Source organism: Ursus maritimus, unplaced genomic scaffold, assembly GCF_017311325.1.
Source record: "Ursus maritimus isolate PB19 unplaced genomic scaffold, ASM1731132v1 scaffold_11, whole genome shotgun sequence".
Taxonomy (NCBI): Eukaryota; Metazoa; Chordata; class Mammalia; order Carnivora; family Ursidae; genus Ursus; species Ursus maritimus.
In genome coordinates, this window is record NW_024423453.1 from 29,389,334 (window position 1) to 29,408,399 (window position 19,066).

At 40.9% G+C, this 19,066-nt stretch overlaps 1 long non-coding RNA gene across 1 annotated transcript in view; it reads right to left on the reverse strand.

Moving 5' to 3' along the window:
• The window catches only part of LOC121101859, a 169,742-nt gene that overhangs the window by 77,756 nt on the left and 72,920 nt on the right, over nt 1-19,066 (reverse strand). Inside the window, exon 2 of the long non-coding RNA XR_005833885.1 lies at nt 5,414-5,593. This is a non-coding gene — a long non-coding RNA (uncharacterized LOC121101859). The remainder of the gene's footprint in view (nt 1-5,413; nt 5,594-19,066) is intronic.

Consider the following 19,066-nt stretch of genomic DNA (forward strand, 5'->3'; position numbering starts at 1 on the left):
CGGGGTTTTTTTTTTTTTTTTTTTTTTTTTTTTTCCCCTGTCCTCAGAGCAGCTGGGCTGGGGAAGGTGTGTGCAAATACATCCATAAATTGGGAGCAGGATTTTGGATTCGAGCTTTACAGAAGTGGTAGAACCATCCTAGTTCAGCCGACACATTGGCATGTCCACTCAGAACTCTGTGGGCACCTGGGCGTGCTGTGAACATCACAGTTTTCCCATCACTGGCATGGTGCCTGCACATAACAGAAACTCCAAAAAGATTTAGAACCTCTAAGCTTCCTTCCATACGGTTCCTGTTAGACAAAAATGGAGCTTTCTAGGAAAACAGGCACTGTCTCTGTATGCCCTGTGTGTGTTTGCCCTCTGGCCATAATGTATGGATTAAGAGCATGAATTCTGGAGCCAGACTGTCTGAACTCAGACCTCAGCTCTGCCATTTACTTATGTAGGCCACTGGACAAGTTCCTTTATCACTCTGCCTCAGTATCCTGCCCTGCACAATGCAGATAATTACTACTGCTACTCGCGGAGTTGTTGTAAGCGTTGAATGAGATAGTATCTGGAAAGGGCCTAGAAGGGAGCCTAGCACAAGGTAAATAACTTGATGGTGTGAGTTCTGTTTTCCTGTAGAGATCAGGGGAATGCTTAGCGTGATTATCTTCAACGAACAGCATGGTTTACACTCCCCCAGCAGGTGCGTTACAGAAGGCTTGTACAGAGCCCCTAAGCAAGGAGTCTTACCACTTATTTGGAAATTAGTCATCTCTGTTCTTGTGATTAGTCCCTTGAGAATTTGGCCCCTTCCTTGTTTAACAATGGGACAAATAAAGATGAGGTAGTGAAAGCAGAACCGTGTTGACTTGGGAGAAGGCAGTGCTGGAGGAAGAACACGGACCGTGGGTCCAGGCACAGAGCTTTGTTCTCCTTCTGTCCTGGGCAAGTCACTCAATTTCTCACTGAGTAGGAGCTCCCTGCTTGGGCAATCAAAAGGGCTATTGTATGAATGAACACTGAAATTAAAAGATGATTGGAAAACCTTAATGACCATGTGTGAGGCACTAATATACCAAGATAATGGTCATTGCTAGGTGTATCTCCTAATTAATTGAACTTTCCTGGCATTATATATAAGGGAAATGGGGATTTTCCTTAACCACATGCTTACGTTTGGGAAGCTTGGAGCAGCTCTGGAGCAGAGGGGCACAGAAACATGGTGATTGAACTTCACACCCAGTTTACCCGCTGTTTCTTTTGTCTTTTCTTCTAAATTTCCGTGAACCTTGTCTGGGGCCCGGGGACCCAATCCTGCCTCCCCTGCCTCGCCGTGAATGAGGACACCGCCTTGTGGACCCTCACCTTGGCTGCTCCCTCCTCTTATTCTTGGGATACTTACCTTTCTCCTATAATCTTTTGAAACCCAGTTCCATGGCCTGTAAAATGGAGCAACCTTTATCGACTTCAGAGTTTCACGGACATGGTATGTAAGTGCCTGGCGTATTTTAGCCGCCTCTCCCTGCCTCTTAATTCTGTTACAGATTTGCATGTCAGTCTGTCTTTTTTAAAATTGCAACTATAGGGGCGCCTGGGTGGCACAGCGGTTAAGCATCTGCCTTCGGCTCAGGGCGTGATCCCGGCGTTATGGGATCGAGCCCCACATCAGGCTCCTCTGCTATGAGCCTCCTTCTTCCTCTCCCGCTCCCCCTGCTTGTGTTCCCTCTCTCACTGGCTGTCTCTATCCTGTCGAATAAATAAATAAAATCTTTAAAAAAAAATTGCAACTATAATGCAAACTCATCAGTAAACCCTTTCATGAGAAATAGTTAACATTTTAACAGTAATTTCCTGGCAGCAGCACTCCTTCCCTGAAACAGAAGGACTGTATAATGATGGACCTTTGGGGCCTGTAGCAAACTGGAGAAGACCCCGTGGGGCAGAAAGAGGGCACCTTAGCCAGTACTGGTGATTACCGTTCTGGCTTTGAGCTCTACTTTGGGATTTCTAGAAAGAAAAGAGCTCTGCCTAAAGCAGCTCTGTCATTATTACCACACATCCTTGGCAGCTGACCATCTATTGTTAAGGCTATCCAGTGTCAATACAGGCTTCCTTTTTCTAGCCTGGGATGGGGTGAAGGGGAAATGTGAACCCCCCTGGTTCCCTGGGCTGACCAGGAAATGGCACAAGGAACAGGCAGGAGTGCAGAACCCAGCGTGGAGTCCTCCGTGCCGGGACTGTGGAACCAGGGCAGGGCCAGGACAGCACGGGCAAGAGATCATTTCCTGCACCCAACACCGCGCTGGAGGCATTCAACGGGGCCCTTAGGGAGGGATGGTAGAGACAAGGAGACATGAGGAGCCAGGACATTGAGAGGGCACTTGAGAGTTCTAATAAAAGTCTGCGGACAGTCACAGTAGGAAATGTGTTTTAAGAATTTCAGATGAGGTTTATTTTGTCCCCAAGCCCTTTGGTTACCATGGTTTGTTTTGGTTTATCAGAGCTACTGAAAAATACATTTCTCTTGCTAAACACTGATGAGCCAATGGCAAAATACCAATTGTAAAGTAATGTTCTGAAACTATTCTTTTTCTGTGCTTTTGGAGGGATTTTGCATTGGCAATAAAAATGATCACAAATGCTGTCCTTACCAAGATGTTTTCTCTTAAAAGTTTCAGTCAGTACCATTTGGGGATCATGCTAATTAAATGTGACAGTGAATCTTAGTGGCTTTTATAAAATGTTGGTATGTCCATTTCATCTACCACAGTATTCTTCAAATAGGCTTTCTCCAAATGGGCATATCGTCTTTCAACATGAGAAAAAAATCAAGCACAGGACGTGACAAGCTGCCTTCACACCAAATAAGACTCTTTATCTCTACCGTCCCCACTTCTTGCAATACCAGCTTCCGGTATTGACAGCCATCGTCCAAGAGGGGAGAGTTGTCACTTTGACACATAAATTATACCTTGGCTCCTTTAAAGATATTCTCTTGCTCTTTTGCCAACTTTGCATTGACCATTAAAAGTGAAAGTCCTTGGTTTTCATAGGTTTCACATTTCAACTCTAGATTAGAATCTATGTGAGGTTATTGTAAATAACTCAGTAGATATGAAAATTGAACATGTAATAATTCAACTCCTTTTTCATTTTAGACATTAGGATTCATCGTTGTACTTCCTTACCTCAAACGGACCACAGCATTGGAAGCAGCTAAATGAATTCACATTTAGAGGTCAATTATTTTTTAAAACGTTGAATGGATGTGCTTTAATTTGTACTCTTAATGAAAGAGCAAAGAGTGAAGTGTATGGTTTTAATGAATTCTTTATGTTTGTGTTTTCCCTTAAATTCTCATTATTTCTTTGAAAACAACTCTGGTAGCTTAATATATTCCATTTTACTTTTAAAATGTTTTTCCATTGCATTCTATACTGAGTCAAGATTTAGATTTTAAAGCCTTATTTCTTCAAGTGTTTGTAGACGTATCTCTTAAGAAAGTGTCTGTTCGGGTTTCTCAGTGTGTTTTGTTTGGGTGGCATAAGGTGGTAGTGGTGTATCTTGGGCCCCGGTGACATCCTAGGGATTCGGAACCCAGAGCTTTTCTTCATCTCTTTTGCTCAAGCCCAAGTGGTTTAAAATGGATATACCGTATTTCAGTATGGCATGCTATCTGCTAACGTTTTGTTGTTGTTGTTGTTTAGAAAAGTACATCATTTTAACAGTCACCATGGTATTAGTTCAGGGTTGGCTATAATGTTTTTATATTTGGATTTGCTATAATATTTTTATATTCTAGAATTCCTTTTATAATGGAAATTATCACACTCATATATTTTCAGAATATTTTCAGAAACTTTTACAAACTATAAGCAAAAGGAATGTTATAGGATAGGGAGAATATTAAATTATTAGGGGGCTGGACAGTGCATACTATGGCATTTTCATTTGATGGTGCCTAATTGGCCATTGAAGAGTGTAACCCAGTGGATGGGCTGTTTGATGTGGGCGTAAGGAGGAAGAAATAGTTTGTCTAAACTCTGAGCTTGTCCCTTCCACTGACATGTCCAAAGGCTATACCAAAGATTGATGCCAGAAAAAGGGAATCAAAGATAATCATTATTTGCCCGGTGCTTCATTAAATTTCTTACCATGGTGGAATGGGAAGCGAGTAACAAGATGGTGGAGTAACAATGTGGGCTGAGGCGAGGCCCTGAGGCAGAGCTGTAGTAGGACTCTTCTCTGACTCTGCATTTGACATCTGAAGAATACAGTTAGCACCTTCTTCCTCTATCAGGTGTCTTTTGATTGGGGTTTTCCAAAGCTCTTCGTGGCTCCTGCTTCCCATGGTGTAAACCATTTGTCAAGGGACACCAGTGTTTTGTAGTCCATGAAATGGAAATATGTGTGTGTGTTGGGGGAGGGAGGTGCTAGTGCCAGCTTACTAAGATTGTAGATACTCTACAGCCAATCTTTTCTAAGCAACCCCAAATATTTTTGGGTGGAGTCTTGAAAATGGTCACTGTGATTATCTGGCAGTTGTATAGTGCTGAGAACAAACACTAAAATCTTGAGAAGCACGGGCCTGAATAGCAATGGTCCAACTTTCGTGCCTGGCATTCAGTGTTGCTAATGACCTGGGTAATGACTATCTAGCAATAAGTCATCACTTAGCCCTGCGTTTTCTCATTTCTGCAGCTTTCCTTGTATCAGAACCCAAGGATTTCCTCTTCTCTGCTTATCTAAATCCCACTTCTCAGGGGGGGTAATCAGAAGGGGGAATGAAACATGAGAGACTATGGACTATGAGAAACAAACTGAGGACTTCAGAGGGGAGGGGGGTGGGGGAATGGGATAGACCGGTGATGGGTAGTAAGGAGGGCACGTATTGCATGGTGCACTGGGTGTTATACACAACTAATGAATCATCGAGCCTTACATCGGAAACCGGGGATGTACTGTATGGTGACTAACATAATATAATAAAAAATCATTAAAAAAAAAAAAAAAAAAGGAGAAAAAAAAAAAATATTTGCCTGAGGCAAAATGAACAGCAAGCTGATTTTCAGATCACGTTCAAATATTTTTCCACCCAGTGGAAGTCAATGCTCAGTAATCCTGGGAAATTACATCAAACATCAAAAGGCTCTTAAATCCAATTTTCAAGTGTAACACTAAATATAATGTGCTTATTCAAAATAATATTCAGAGACGATAGATTCCAGACCTGATCAACTGTATTAGTGTTCTGCAATACCATGTCAACTCTTACTCTTCTCCTTAAAGCAGGACATTTCAAGCATGTAACTGTGAAGTGACACCTCACCACAGCCTCATTTCTGGGTTATGTGTCTGGGGTTGCTATGTTGCATCCCAATACGTTTATCCCTTGGCAATAGGCTAGAAAAATGCCAGATACCTGTGAGTAGAGAAAGTCCACCAGGGGAAGAGAAATGTCTTCAAAGAGGAAACGAGGCCCACTAAGGCTGACTCATGGAGGCTGCAGGAAGAACAAGTCTGGCACCTTCTCTCTTAGGCCTCGGTTTTGAGGAAAGTGGATATCCACATAGTCAAGGATGAGTAAGGCAGGTTCCACCACCTGGAAGAAAGCCAAAAATGAAGAAAGAGCCATGAGATAGAACACAAGATTGTAAGCAAGTCACGTATGGTAATCAAGATTATCCAATTTATATCATCTTGTACTGATGAGCCTTGGAGTAATACTAGGAAGGCAGGGACCGTGTCTATTTTCTTATGGCATCACCAAAGTCTTACTTAAACAGGACAGTTTTGTCTAGCTGTGCTGTGAAGACAAAGGAAAGGGCTTTGAATGCACGTTTGGTTGAGAACATTAATGCTGCCCACTCCCCAGCCCTGAGCCACTTAGGGTGGGCAGCACAGCAATCACGAGCTCGTACTCCAAAAAAAAAAAAAAAAAAAAAAAAAAGATGGGTTCAGGGTAAAAAGGAAAGGATCCTACTGTCCAGTCATTTCCTCCCATGAGGACATTCTCCTTCTCTAGTGAATTTTAAAGATTCTAATTTTTCTACTAGTGTAGAAAGATCATTCATTAAAAATCAACTGTATCAGGGTATTGTAAACTTACCTATGTTTTGTTTTAATCTGCTGCAGATTAATCAGAACTCAGTTAAGTGTATCCCTCTCCTCCCCAGAAAAACAGAAAGTCATTTAATTTTTTCTCCCACTATTTGGGTTTTCCCTGTCTCCAGGGGACAGGAGGACACCTTTTCAGTGTGAGGGTTGAAAAGGAAACATCAGGAAGGTCTTCACTCTTGTAGACAATCCCTACATAGGCATTCTTGGTTTCCAGTGTTTGCTCAAGACTTCTCAAACTGGTGGCCCAAAGACATGTTTTGTTTTGTTTGTTTGACATGTATTCAGTGTTCTAAAATCTGCGAATTAGTTTCAGTAGAGAGAAACAAACAGGATTATCCAATGAAGAACAGCGCTCAAGGTCTTAGCAATGAGCTGACCAGCATCTGGTGAGCCTAACTTTCCATGAGACCAGGATTGATTCCCCCAGGAGGCCAAATCCACCTTCTTGTGACTTTGCCAGGTAGCAACTGGCATTCCCAAACCACTGTCTGCATAGCTAGTGTTTACTCTTGGTAATTAAGAGTTTACTCTGGATAAGCTGAAGTTGGCTACTTGATGCCTAAACTCAAAACATTATCCCCTCCCTGTGGGTGACCTCACACTTGGCATTATCAGAAGGTAAGGTAGCAGGTGTGCATAGTTCTTCCCAAGGAGGCTGCAAGTGCAGCAGCTTTACCAGACCCCAGCCTGCTCCCTTGTGTGGCAGTGAAAGGACAGAAGACTAAGCTCCTGTTCTTCTCCATGCCCAGCTTTGTAAACCAGCCCCCCTAAAAAGCTTATTTTTTAATCCTCTCCATGTGACACTGTAGTCTTTTTCTTCATACCTTGTCATAGCTCCCCAGAGCCAGCATTTAAAAATCGAGAGGTTTTACATGAAAATCTGGATGCCAGTGTATCTTAAAATAGTCTACATTCCCAAAAGACAGCAAACAGCTAAAGCAGAGAAGCCAGTCCTCCCTCTTGCTTGAATTCAGACTTTAGCTGTCATTTACTATCATATTTGCCCTGTGATTTACCCAACTGTGGAGTAAGAGGAATGTGAAACACTTCTTGGACTCCGGCTCTACCCTATACTTAACCCCATACACTCATGTGATACACCTAGCTGGCCTTGCAGAGATGTATTTCATCACATCTAAGTGGATCCAAGTTCACTACAAGATTGAGCCAGATTGTCAAAAGGGGAAGTAGAGGAGACCTTATGTTGCAAGTGTAGATGAAGGGACCACCGTAGGAGAACTAGTAAAAGGCTCACAGTTTCCAAGAGAAGGATCTGTGAGCCATGGGAAGAAACATTCACACATGGTGTGGCAGCCTGCCTTGGGCGGCAAGTCCAGAGAGGCAGTGGAGGACGCCCCTCCACAGGGCATCGTGTGGAGCCGGAAGTGACGGTCTTGTCAGAACCACAGAAGTTGCTCTGTATGTAATCCAAAATAAGGAACCCCCCAAATAAACTAATATTGGGTTTACTACCCATAGTGGTGAAACTTCAGTAATATCTAATCATGATTTAGATAAAAAAAAGACTTGTATGCCCCAATCCTTGGGCCCTTTGGCTCCCATTTGCCCCTCCAGAGCCACTCTCCTTTCTTCATTGTCTTGGCCCCTGCGCATACACAGCTGCCTTGAGGATGGTATCAATAGGCTCCCAAGTCCTCTGGCTTCAAGTTGAGTCTGGTTAATAAGAAGTTAACCAGATGGTTCTGTGAGGAGGGGAGGGGCTCCCTCCCTGCAAGATCCCCTCAAGCTGAATATGCTCCCCAAAAGTTACTACTTCCCCCAGGAAGCTAAGGCAACACCACTCTCTCCACGTTCTGCGGGCCCGAGGGTGGGAACACCTCTGTTTCTGCTAGCACCAGGTTACTTCACCATGCCTCGTGGTTCTTCTATACCTGATCTTTTTAAATAGAGCCCTCGTTGAATAAACCTATTTGTTTCAAGTGTGTCATCTTGCTCCTGCCGGGACCCTGACTGATACAACTCCAAAGTAAAACGGGGCAGATCCCACCTGTCACACTAAGAAAAGCGACATTCTGGCAATAGGAGTAGCAGGGACGGGATCAGAACCCTCCTACTGAATGAGATCACTCCCAGGTCTGGACCAAAACTTGCTTCCCCTGAAATAACTAAGAGCACACACTTGCTTACAGTGACAAAACTACTCCACAAGCTAAATTACAGTCAAAGCTGCCCTCATTACGTTGAAGCATTTGGACCCCTTTCTCTGGGTGGGTGTGGCTACTGAAAGGCTTCTGCATCGCAGTCGTGTGCTTAAGATGAAACATGAGCTTTGAGACTCTGTCTTCGGGGCACAGACCTCTTGTCCCACCAGACGCTGCACCCCTTATAACAAGCCATGCTGAATGGGGTACAAGGCAGGGTCCACACAGAATCTTCCAGTGCACATCTGGAAGAAGGAAGCAAGAGAAGGGATGGCTCCCCGTTTATGACCTGAAATACTTGAGAAGTTTCCAGGAAGCTTCCTAGCTTTACACTCAGAGTATGGCTGTGGCATAAGAAGAGCCAAACCCAGTCTTCCATTGGGATCCCTTCCCTCCAGGATGCTGCTTCCAAGCCAGGGTTCTACAGCGGTCCTTGCTCTGCCACACAGGTGACAGGAGCTCCTCCTGTGCTCACGGAAGTCTGACCGGAGGCCCGGGCAGCTAGTGTGGGGAAATGTTCATTAAACCGCATGGGGCCACTGTGGAAGTTAAAACTATGATCGTATAAGGCACTTATTTTGTGTGAAGATTTGAGAAATAGCTGGTGTGAGAAGATGGAGTCACATGGAGGTCAACAGCCTGCTTGCCACGAAAAGAGAAAGTAGAGCATCTGAGTTATTGCACTAGGCTCTGCTTTAGCCATTCGTCAGGACCACGGGTCAGGGGCTAGTGCTCGCGGATAATATGTGGCCTTAGACTGCAGCGTCTCCCATAGGACTTTCCAAAATCCAGAAAGGACTTGAAATCACTTTCACGCATGAGATAAGCGGACGGACTATGCAGTTAGGGCACATTGGCCCAGCCCTCTGGCTCCAAACTTCATACAGAATTCATAACATTTTCCTATAATTTATATATATGCAACTTCGTATGGACCACAAATATCATATTTGTGCTGTGGTTCAATAAAAGAACTCAACTTATATGTTGTTTAAGACAAATCCTCCTGGAATTAATTCAGGGGCTAGGATGAGGCTCCGCTCAGGCGCTTTTCCCTCACTTTGGAGAGGTATTTGCCATTATTCCCCAATGGTTGAGCGTTGCCCCGGGAAATACTGACTCCCAAAACTCCCAGTTCAGGGCTCCCTTCCGCATCTCATGCTGTATCATTGGAGAAGGCCTCAGGCCAAAAGTAAAAGTCACACAGCGCATGCTCAGGACATGATACTTTCAGCACAATGTGAGTCCAAGCCTATACAGATCATAGCTCGTTCCTTTAACTACAGTTAAAATCAAAAGTGAGTCTGAAAGGATGTGAGGCAAAGTGCAAGAGGGATCAGGCACACAGGGTGTCTCCAGAAATCCAGTTCATCATTGTAAGTGTGCTCAGTGAGTGTAGACTCAGAGCAAAAAGACCCACACACTCTGGTGGTCTATTTGGTGCTAGCTACAAGAGAGCTTGAAGAATCAGATTTGCTGCAGGATAGCATATATCTTTCCAAAAACCAGGATATTTCTGTCCATATAATATAGTTTTTTCTTTCTTGATTGCTAGATAATCACACATTTTGGCTATATTGACTTTACTTTTATATCCTTGTTTCTTGCATTTTTATTTATTTTTTTAATAGGTGATACATTCAGAGATCAAAAAGTCTAATAGGAGCTGTTTCAGAAAACTGGTTAGCAGTTATCTACTAAACTGAACATACTCATATCCCATGACCCAGCAGTTCCTCCCATAGATACATTCCCAGCAGGGATGGGATGTAAGCATACATGACCCAAAGACACCTGTGAGAATGTTTATCACAGCACAATTCATAAGAGCTCTGTCGGATGCTGGGTCCCCGAAAATACCTCCACCTAATCTACTGATAAAACAAGGCTGAGCCCATTGCTTACCGCAGTAAAGGAGAGCATACTCTTGCCAGGGTCTTAGTAGCAGTTTAGTCGGGGGAGAGATATTGATGATGTTTTTGATTAGATTTAAGGTGGGTCTTTCAATGTGAGAAGCTTGATTAAGATTTGGTAAGTTTGGGACTGATGGACACAGGAAAGCGAGTACTTTGAGGTGAGGTTTTCAAGGAGTCTTAAAAAGTAAACCGCCTTTTGGTGCCATTTATTGAAAAGTTAAGCAGTCTGATTTTGGTAAGTTCCCCAAACAATAGTTATTTGCAACTTGAACCTACATGGTCCAACATTTCCTGAAATAGTAAAGTTATGCTAAAATGGACAGTAAGTTGTACGTGGGTAGAAGGTTGAGATCAGAAGTCAGCATACTAGGGGCGCCTGGGTGGCACAGCAGTTAAGCGTCTGCCTTCGGCTCAGGGCATGATCCCGGCGTTCTGGGATCGAGCCCCACATCAGGCTCCTCCGCTATGAGCCTGCTTCTTCCTCTCCCACTCCCCCTGCTTGTGTTCCCTCTCTCGCTGGCAGTCTCTATGTCTGTCAAATAAATAAATAAAATCTTTTAAAAAAAAAAAAAAAAGAAGAAGTCAGCATACTAGTCTTTTGACCAAATCCAGCCCTCGACCTATTTTTGTAAATAAAGATTTATTGGAGCACAGTGACATCCAGTCATTTCCATATTGACTATGGCTGCTTTCCTGCCACAACAGCAGTGTCCAGAGGTTGCAACTAAAACTTACAGGCCTACAAAGCCATGCATAAATTTATTATCTGTCCCTTTACAGAACAATTTTGCTGACCCCTGGTGTAGTTTCTCAGCTCAGAACAGAAAACAATCTAAATGTCCACGAGCAATGACTTACTAAGTTAGCTGTGGTATAACCACACAACGAAAGTGAATTTACAAAAACTGCATACGATGAAATAAGTGAATTTAATCAACACAATATTGAGAGAAAGAAGTCAGAATTTTTATGTACACCCCTTCTGGGTTATCTGATTCTACAGGGCCTGCGCCTTTCATCGTCTTTGAGCTACTTTACAGCAGTATAAGTTGTAGGCAATGAATAATAATACAAATCATTCTTGTTTAATCATACACCAATGAATTTTGTCAGGTGAAGATGTAATTGATTATCGCCCATGGATATTGGCTAATTTTGCATCTATTAGCTAATTCATTCCAACATTGCTAATTACCTATACAAGCGTCTGTTCTTTGGATTCTCTTTGAACTGTTCCTGATTTTTTGGTTTTCTGGGTTGTTTTTTTTTTTTATATTTTACCAGTTTCCTTATTAACTGTTGAGTTAAAATCGTTGACCCATATGCATTTTATATTTGTGTGAGAGTCATGATTTTACTTCTTTCCAAAGATGACTTTTTAACAGGAGTGAGCAGTCACGATAGCAGGAGCCGATAATGACTGGAGGGCACCTGAGGCAAGTAAGCTTCCCGGCATCACGGGGGCTGTTGAGGTGGTGGTATGTCCTACTTCTGGATATGGTTGCTGACTACCCAGAGGAATACTCAGAGCTGCAGACGAAGGCTCTTTGCAATTTTCTGAATGTATGTTACCCTTAAATGAAAAATTCATTTTAAATTTAAAAAATACAATCAAATAAATAACCAAAAGGTATACAGTGAACTCTCTCTGTCCAGCTAACCACCTCCTACCTCAGCATTAGCCACTGCTGTTCATTTGTTATTGTGGTTTTAATGACCATTCCAGACATTTTCTTTAAAGCGTATACAAGTAAATAAGGATACAGATTCTTATCCCCCCACCACTTTTTGGCCCAAAAGATAGCATAAAAGATACAATGTACACACTGTCCTGAGCCTTTTATTTTTCTCTTAGCAACGAATCGTGGACATCTCTTCTTATCAGTACATGGAGCTCTCCATTCTTTATTACAGCTCCATTGTATTTCATTAAATGGATGTGCCACACTTTATTCAGCCAGCCCTCTCTATCGATGGGCATTGGGCTTGTTTCTAATCTTTTGCCTCATAGAAATATATCAAGCTCGTAGATAATAATACGAAAAAGGCAGGAAGGAAGAAAGGAGAGAGGCATGAAAATAAGAGTGGGAAAGGGTTGTCAGGGGCACAAAGGCCCTGAGCACGCGTGGGGGTGGAAACATCTAAGATGGGGGTGGATAGCTGTGACACCGCAGATCAGCCATTTTGCTTTAGAGTTTTGCCTTCCTCCGGCCCTGACATTTTTCTTTAAAAGGTTACCTATTTTAACAAAGGGAAGTCAACAAACACTGCCTTTTCTCTAGGAAGGCTGGATAGTATGCATATATTGAATAGATAGGAGTCTATATAACCACGATTCAAGTGCCAGGGTCTCCCTCAACCCAGAAAAAGACAAGAGTGGATTTCAAACAGCTAGTATTTTATTTCCAGGAATAAAATACCAATAGTCTCCAGCTTCCCACTCACCCTAGATCAAAGAGAATCGGGTTGCTAGGTGGGCCCTCAGAGGCTGTGACTCCCAAAGTCACTGCCCAGCAGAATGACAGGCCCAATTTGTAATTCTCCTTTATTTTCCATCCCTCCAGGATTGAAATGCCCAGCTGCCTCTTCCTAACAAAAATTTATTTTATCAAGGAAGCACCATGTTCTTTCAGCTCTAGAGAAGGCCAGTATGAACTGGAAAAGACAAAACGATTGTTCTCATTTGCACAACTGCTTGGAAAGAAAATGAGATTACTGGCATCAAGGGAGAATTTAAATTTTTCCCCAGGCAAGAAGAATTGACTTCCTGTGCTCCAGAATGAAGGTAGTTGAGAATTTACTGCTCGACCTCGCTGAAAGAAAATAAGGAGCCTCATAAACCCAGGCAATTTAAACACACACATGCACATGCACCCGGAAATTCTCTGTGCTGTGATTTATGCAAATATGTTAATTCATAATTAAAAGGTAATTGGGATCATTTTAATGGCCTTTTCTTCCTTTTAGACTGCCTTAGTGGCAGACCCCTGTCACATCAATTTTGGGTGTTAATATATCAATTCCAATGATTTTATTGTCTTAAAAATAACTTAGCTGCTGCAGAGGCTGCCTTGGGGAGCTCAGTCTCCAAGGAGGAAGCTATCTAACAGCCAGTCCGTTCTGATCTCCCAGTTATTGACTTGCAGAAAAAGAAACATTCACTTTTAATAATAGGGCTCTCTTTCATGCAAAGATAGTAGAGGATTTCTGAGAATAAATAATTCATGCTCCTCCAAGCTCCCTGAGAATAAATTTGTTCCTTTTCTGTTTTGTTTTTCTTCAAGATATGACATCTTAGGAAGAAGGGGCTGGGGGAAAGAAAGCACTTTCTGCTTCTGTGGATATAACACACTGAGTGTTTCATTCCCTAGTGCAACAAAACCTCAAGATCAACAGACAAGAGCTGAAAACCTTTTCCCACCAGACAGACACAGTGCCATCTAAATGTTCTCTCAAAAGATAGCATCTCATAAACAGTCTCAACAAAGGTATGTCAGTTTTCCCTTTACTGTGCATGCACGACGTCACTTTTCAAAAAAATAATAATAATAACCACAACCAAATCCAGCATGAAATTAATTACATTTAATTGATCACATGACTAGCTCATTATAACTCTTGCTATGTTTTGAAAAAGTCCTACATTCTTTGTGTATTTGATTTCATTTGTCATTAAAAGAAAAAAAAACGGACTACAGTTTTCTAGTAGACTGTGTATCAGTGGTTCTTCAGCCTCGTGTATGTTAAGATCACCAAAGAAATTTGACCAAATACAGATCCCTAGGCATTGCCCCCTCAAAATTCCTATTCACTTTGTCTGGCATAAGGTCCAGGTAATTTCTGATTTTCCTATACCATGGTTTGAGAAAACACTACACTATAATATGATATGGCTTAATATCTGCTTTGGACCAAATCTCCCAAATTTCGTATGTTGAAGCCCAAATGTGACAGTATTTGGAGATGGGGACTTTGGGAGGTAATTGGGTCATGAAGGTAAATCCCCCCAAGATGGATTAGTGTTCTTACAATAAGAGAAAGACAACTAGTTTAGACATTAAGATACAAACCAGAAAGAGGGCCTTCACTAAGAACCTAACCATGCTGGCAACCTAATCTTCAACTTCCAGACTCCAGAACTTCAGGAAACAAATGCTTGTTGTTTAAGCTAGCCACTCTATGGTATTCTGTTACAGCAGCCCAAACTAACCAAGATAATACCACATATAAGAATTTCCTTGCATGGGGTACCTGGGTTGCTCAGTTGGTTAAACAACTGCCTTCAGCTCAGGTCATGATCCCAGGGTCCTGGGATCAAGCCACACAGACTCCCTAGTGGGAAGCCTGTTACTCCCTCTGCTGACTACTCCCCCAGTTTGTGCTCTCTTTCTCTGATAAATAAATAAATAAAATATTGGGGGAAAAGCAAGCAAGCAAGAAAGAAAAATAGAAAGAAAGAAAGAAAGAAAGAAAGAAAGAAAGAAAGAAAGAAAGAAAGAAAGAAAGAAAGAATTTCCTCCCTGACATGATTCCATTGGTCATTTCCTGAGATTGACTGTTGATCTCTACGTGCCCCTGAAAAGTCTGCTCTTTGAAGGAAATTACATATTTGGATTATATGAATGATGCTATGGAGCCTTAATTCTTGGTGGAACCAAAGCAGGAATAGAGAAATGTCATAAAATCCAGGTTCCTAGGATATTGATTAAGAAACTGGGGGGCAACAGGTTTGTTGAAAAACTATATACTCTTTTGCAGAAAAAAAGGCACATCCACACAAATTTTACACCATTTTGGTAGTTTTATAGACCTCAGGATAGAGATTTCCATCCTCAATTAGGTCATGAATGTAAGGGCAAATCTTTATTTGAGCTTAGGAATGTGAAGACAATATGTTCTGTGATGAGGTGGTGGTGACAGCTTAAATGTGTTGTTGGAATGTGAGACAGGTCTTCCGATTCCAAGAAATAAAAAACATTTGTTAACAAACACACCACTTCCAAACTTTGAAAAGTAAAATAAAGTTTAGCAGCCAATCAGTTCACACAATCCATAAAAATAGTCAAGGAGGTAATTTTAAGTGCTGAAGTACAGGAATTAGAAAGGAAAATGTTAGGAGAAGAATAAAAGGGAGTGAAATGTTTTTATCTTCCTCAAATAAACCTAAAAGTCTCCAACTTTGCCTATTCTTTGGCTCTATATAAACAAAGTAAAACATTCTGTATGTCTTTGTGACTATTTCTATCAAGTCCCCTCAGTACATCACATATAATAGCCCAGCAGAAAAGAACACTAGCAAGATCCAAGCAGTACCAGAAATTCCATGAAGATATTAGGTTTGGTCATCACATTTTATCTATCTGATTGCAAAATTAAAGGAATGCTGAGATCATGTCTACAAAGCAAAGGAGCCTCTCTAAAAGAAAGGTATTATATTAATGCAAAGTATTGCTTCATCATCTTAAAATTGAATATCATTGCCATCTATTTATTTCATAAGAGTTCTAGAAGAATTAAATAAACTGAGATTTAAAAAAACACTTTGTCCATATGATATAACCTAGTCTATAAATAGTTAGTAGGAAATGGATTGCATTGGGTATGACTGCATAGAGTATAACAAAAGTCTTTTAAAGGGCCTAGAGAAGAGAAACTGAAGTTGGTAGAAGGGCTAATTAAAAGAAAGGAGAAAGGAAGGTAGAGATGGAGGGACTGTTCATCTGTACAGTATCCAATTGCCTCTTGGTCTGTAAGAAACTACCACAAAATGTCATAGCAGCTCAGCGTAACTATTTGCTTGTGATTCTGTGGGTCAGCAGTTGGGAATGGATACAGCTGGAACAATTTCATCTTTACTCCATGTGATGTCCACTGGCCTCACTCACATGTCTGTGATCTCAGCTGGGACAACTGGAATGGCAAAGATGACTGAGGTTTCTGGGTCCCTCCCCATATGGTCTCTCAGCCTCCAGGAAACAGAGTTCCAAGAAGACTATCAAAAAATCTTCAAGGCCTTATAAGGTATTGGCTCAGATCTCGCATAATATCACGTCTGCTTTATGATAATATGAGTCACAGGAGAGCCCAGACACAAACAATGGGAAAATGGACTCTACTCTTGATGGTGGGAGTTGCAAAATATTTGTGGCCATTCTCATCTACCAAAGATGCTATTCTGTAAAACTGTACTTCATGCAACACAAGACAATTTTTGTAGAGAAGACTGCACTTCATTAAGACTATTGACCTGAACACCAAAGAGTGATTAGTGGATAAATGTAGATTTTAACTCTCTGTTGGGCTGTTGTATTTCGGGCTGTATGATAAAGGTTAGGGATGGGAGGTGCAGAAAGATAGATGGAATGCTTGATAAAGTATGTGTTCCTCAGGTAAATTATTTTGGTAAGAAGTACCAAAAGCATAAGAAATTGTTATGTCAATTTTTAATGACTCCTGTAAGTTAATGGATTAAAAATATGATGCCAATGGTAACATCTAAGACATAATGGTTTTGTAATTCAATACTGAGTACATGATATAATGAGCCCACTTTAACTCTAGTTAACCATACCTAATTGTCAAATAACCTGTTACTCACATGGATTTCTTAAATAGGTAGGATAAAAAAATTTCAATGGGATAAAGTAAGTTACGATGTGGCATAAAAAATCTTTCCAGATACTTTTTCCTCTACCTCTCCGTTATAAAAAGGAGAAATACAGAAGCAAGCAGTAAGAAAACTTTATCACACTTAGAGTTAGAAAATGTGCATTCTAGTCCTACTCTGCCAGGAACTTGCAGTATGACATATTAAGTAGAGGTTTCTCTAAGTGATCAGAGGCGTAGTAGATGATTTGTGCAGTTATTTTAGTTATAATATTATTATATACACACATGCACACATATACATACATGCAAACAGGCTTGCTGACAGAGACAGAGAAAGAACTCACAAAAACTAACAGTGCCTTGCAGAAAAGCACAATTAAAGAATTTGATTTTCGTTATTTCTCTTGGCTTTTTATTCTCAAAGCTAATTATTCAAGAAATCATATATCCCTAAATCTTTCATTTCATTTTAGCAAAAGCCTTTGATATCCCATCTATGCTGAACATGGTAGATTCCTTTTTGAAAAGTTCTTCTTGGCAAGTATTAAAAAGACAGTGATTCTAAATTTGTCCCACTTTGTGTATATCATAAAAATAAAATTATAGAATTCTAGGATCTAATACTATTTCGATTTTTAGCCATGCTAAAAATACATATGCTACTGTAGCTTGCATTCATAATGTTTTATCGCCAAAGATTTTTAAACCATTGCCTTATATTGTTTGTTTATATGTGGTATACTTGTATGAAAGCTGAAGGCTGATATAATTGTACCAATTTTGCATATAAAAAAACTGACTAATAAATTGATGATAGACTACTGGTTGATACAGTCTTACTAACAGATGACAGATTAACAGATGTGAGCCCAGGTAATGGAAACACTTAATCATTCAAAATACTTCCTGAAAGGCAGGTAAAACTTTTCCAGTTCTAGAAATGTACTTTTATATGTCAACAAGATTTAAATCAAATACAATTAATAGAGATTTCAGCTATCAGTCATGATGGAGATTAAAGAACTGATTTATCTTCCCACTTAAAACAACTAAAATGAGCAGGCAAAATATAGGATAAAACAGCTCTAAGACATCGAACAGTAGAGGACAGTGATTACTGAGAGAGAGAGAAAAATAAATGAGGAAAGCCCTATAAAACTCCAGCTAACTGACTGGAGAAAATTTCCAGGATGCAGCACATGGAGGAAGAATCCAAGAGAAACTTAGAGGTATATCTGAGTTGAAGAAATAGAACTGAGAGTCCAGGGAGAACAGGACTGCTAGAGTTTGTGGGACAGAGCACCAGACAGAAAACAGTTGCACAGATAGACAACTATAACAATCTGCAGAAGACCCCACTTGAAATTTTAGGGTAATATTGCTCAGCGCATATGTGTGAGGAAACTACCTAAGACTGAAGAAAGAAGCACAACTCAAAAATCAGAGGGAATAATCTATGGAGCTCACACAGATCAGAAATAGTATCTCTTCCCGCTAGTGAAAGTGGAAAATCACCCAATTCGTAAGATACCAGGTAGAGTGTCCAGAAGCTATTACCTCAGTGTGGAGACAATATTAGATGCCAGCTAAATGCTATGCTGATCTTGCCTAACAAGGCTTGAAAGCAAGCCTAGAAAGATCAAACTTTTCAAGTTATTTAACTGCATCCTAAAACAAAGGTCAAAAATGGTTATAATGATTTCAAAAATATCCAGCACTAAACAAAGCAAAATCACAATGTCTGGCATCTAATCAAAGATTACCAGGCATGGGCTCCTGGGTGGCTCAGTCAGTTGAGCATCCAACTCTTGATTTTGGCTCAGGTCATGATCTCTGGGTCATGAGCAGTGTCCACACTAAGCAGGGAGTCTATTTGAGACTGCTCCCCCTCTCCCCCTTCCCCTCCTCCTGCTTCTGCTCTCTTTCTCCCTCTCTCTCCTTCTTTCTCCCTCTCTCTCCTTCTTTCTCTTAAATAAATAAAGAAATCTTAAAAAAAAAAAAAATCGCCAGGCATACAAAGAGGTAGGAAAATATGACCCATAACGAGGATAAAATAAATCAAGCAAAACTAACCCAGAAATGACACAATGGGTAGAATTGGCAGATAAGGACATTAAAATGTTTATTATAATTCTGGTCTGTATTTTCAAAAAGCTAGATGAAAAATTGAACATGCTAAAGAAAGACATGTAAGAATTTTTTTTACATGACCAAATCAAACTTCTAGGGGAAAAAAAAAATAGGACTAAGACAAAAAATACTTTGGAT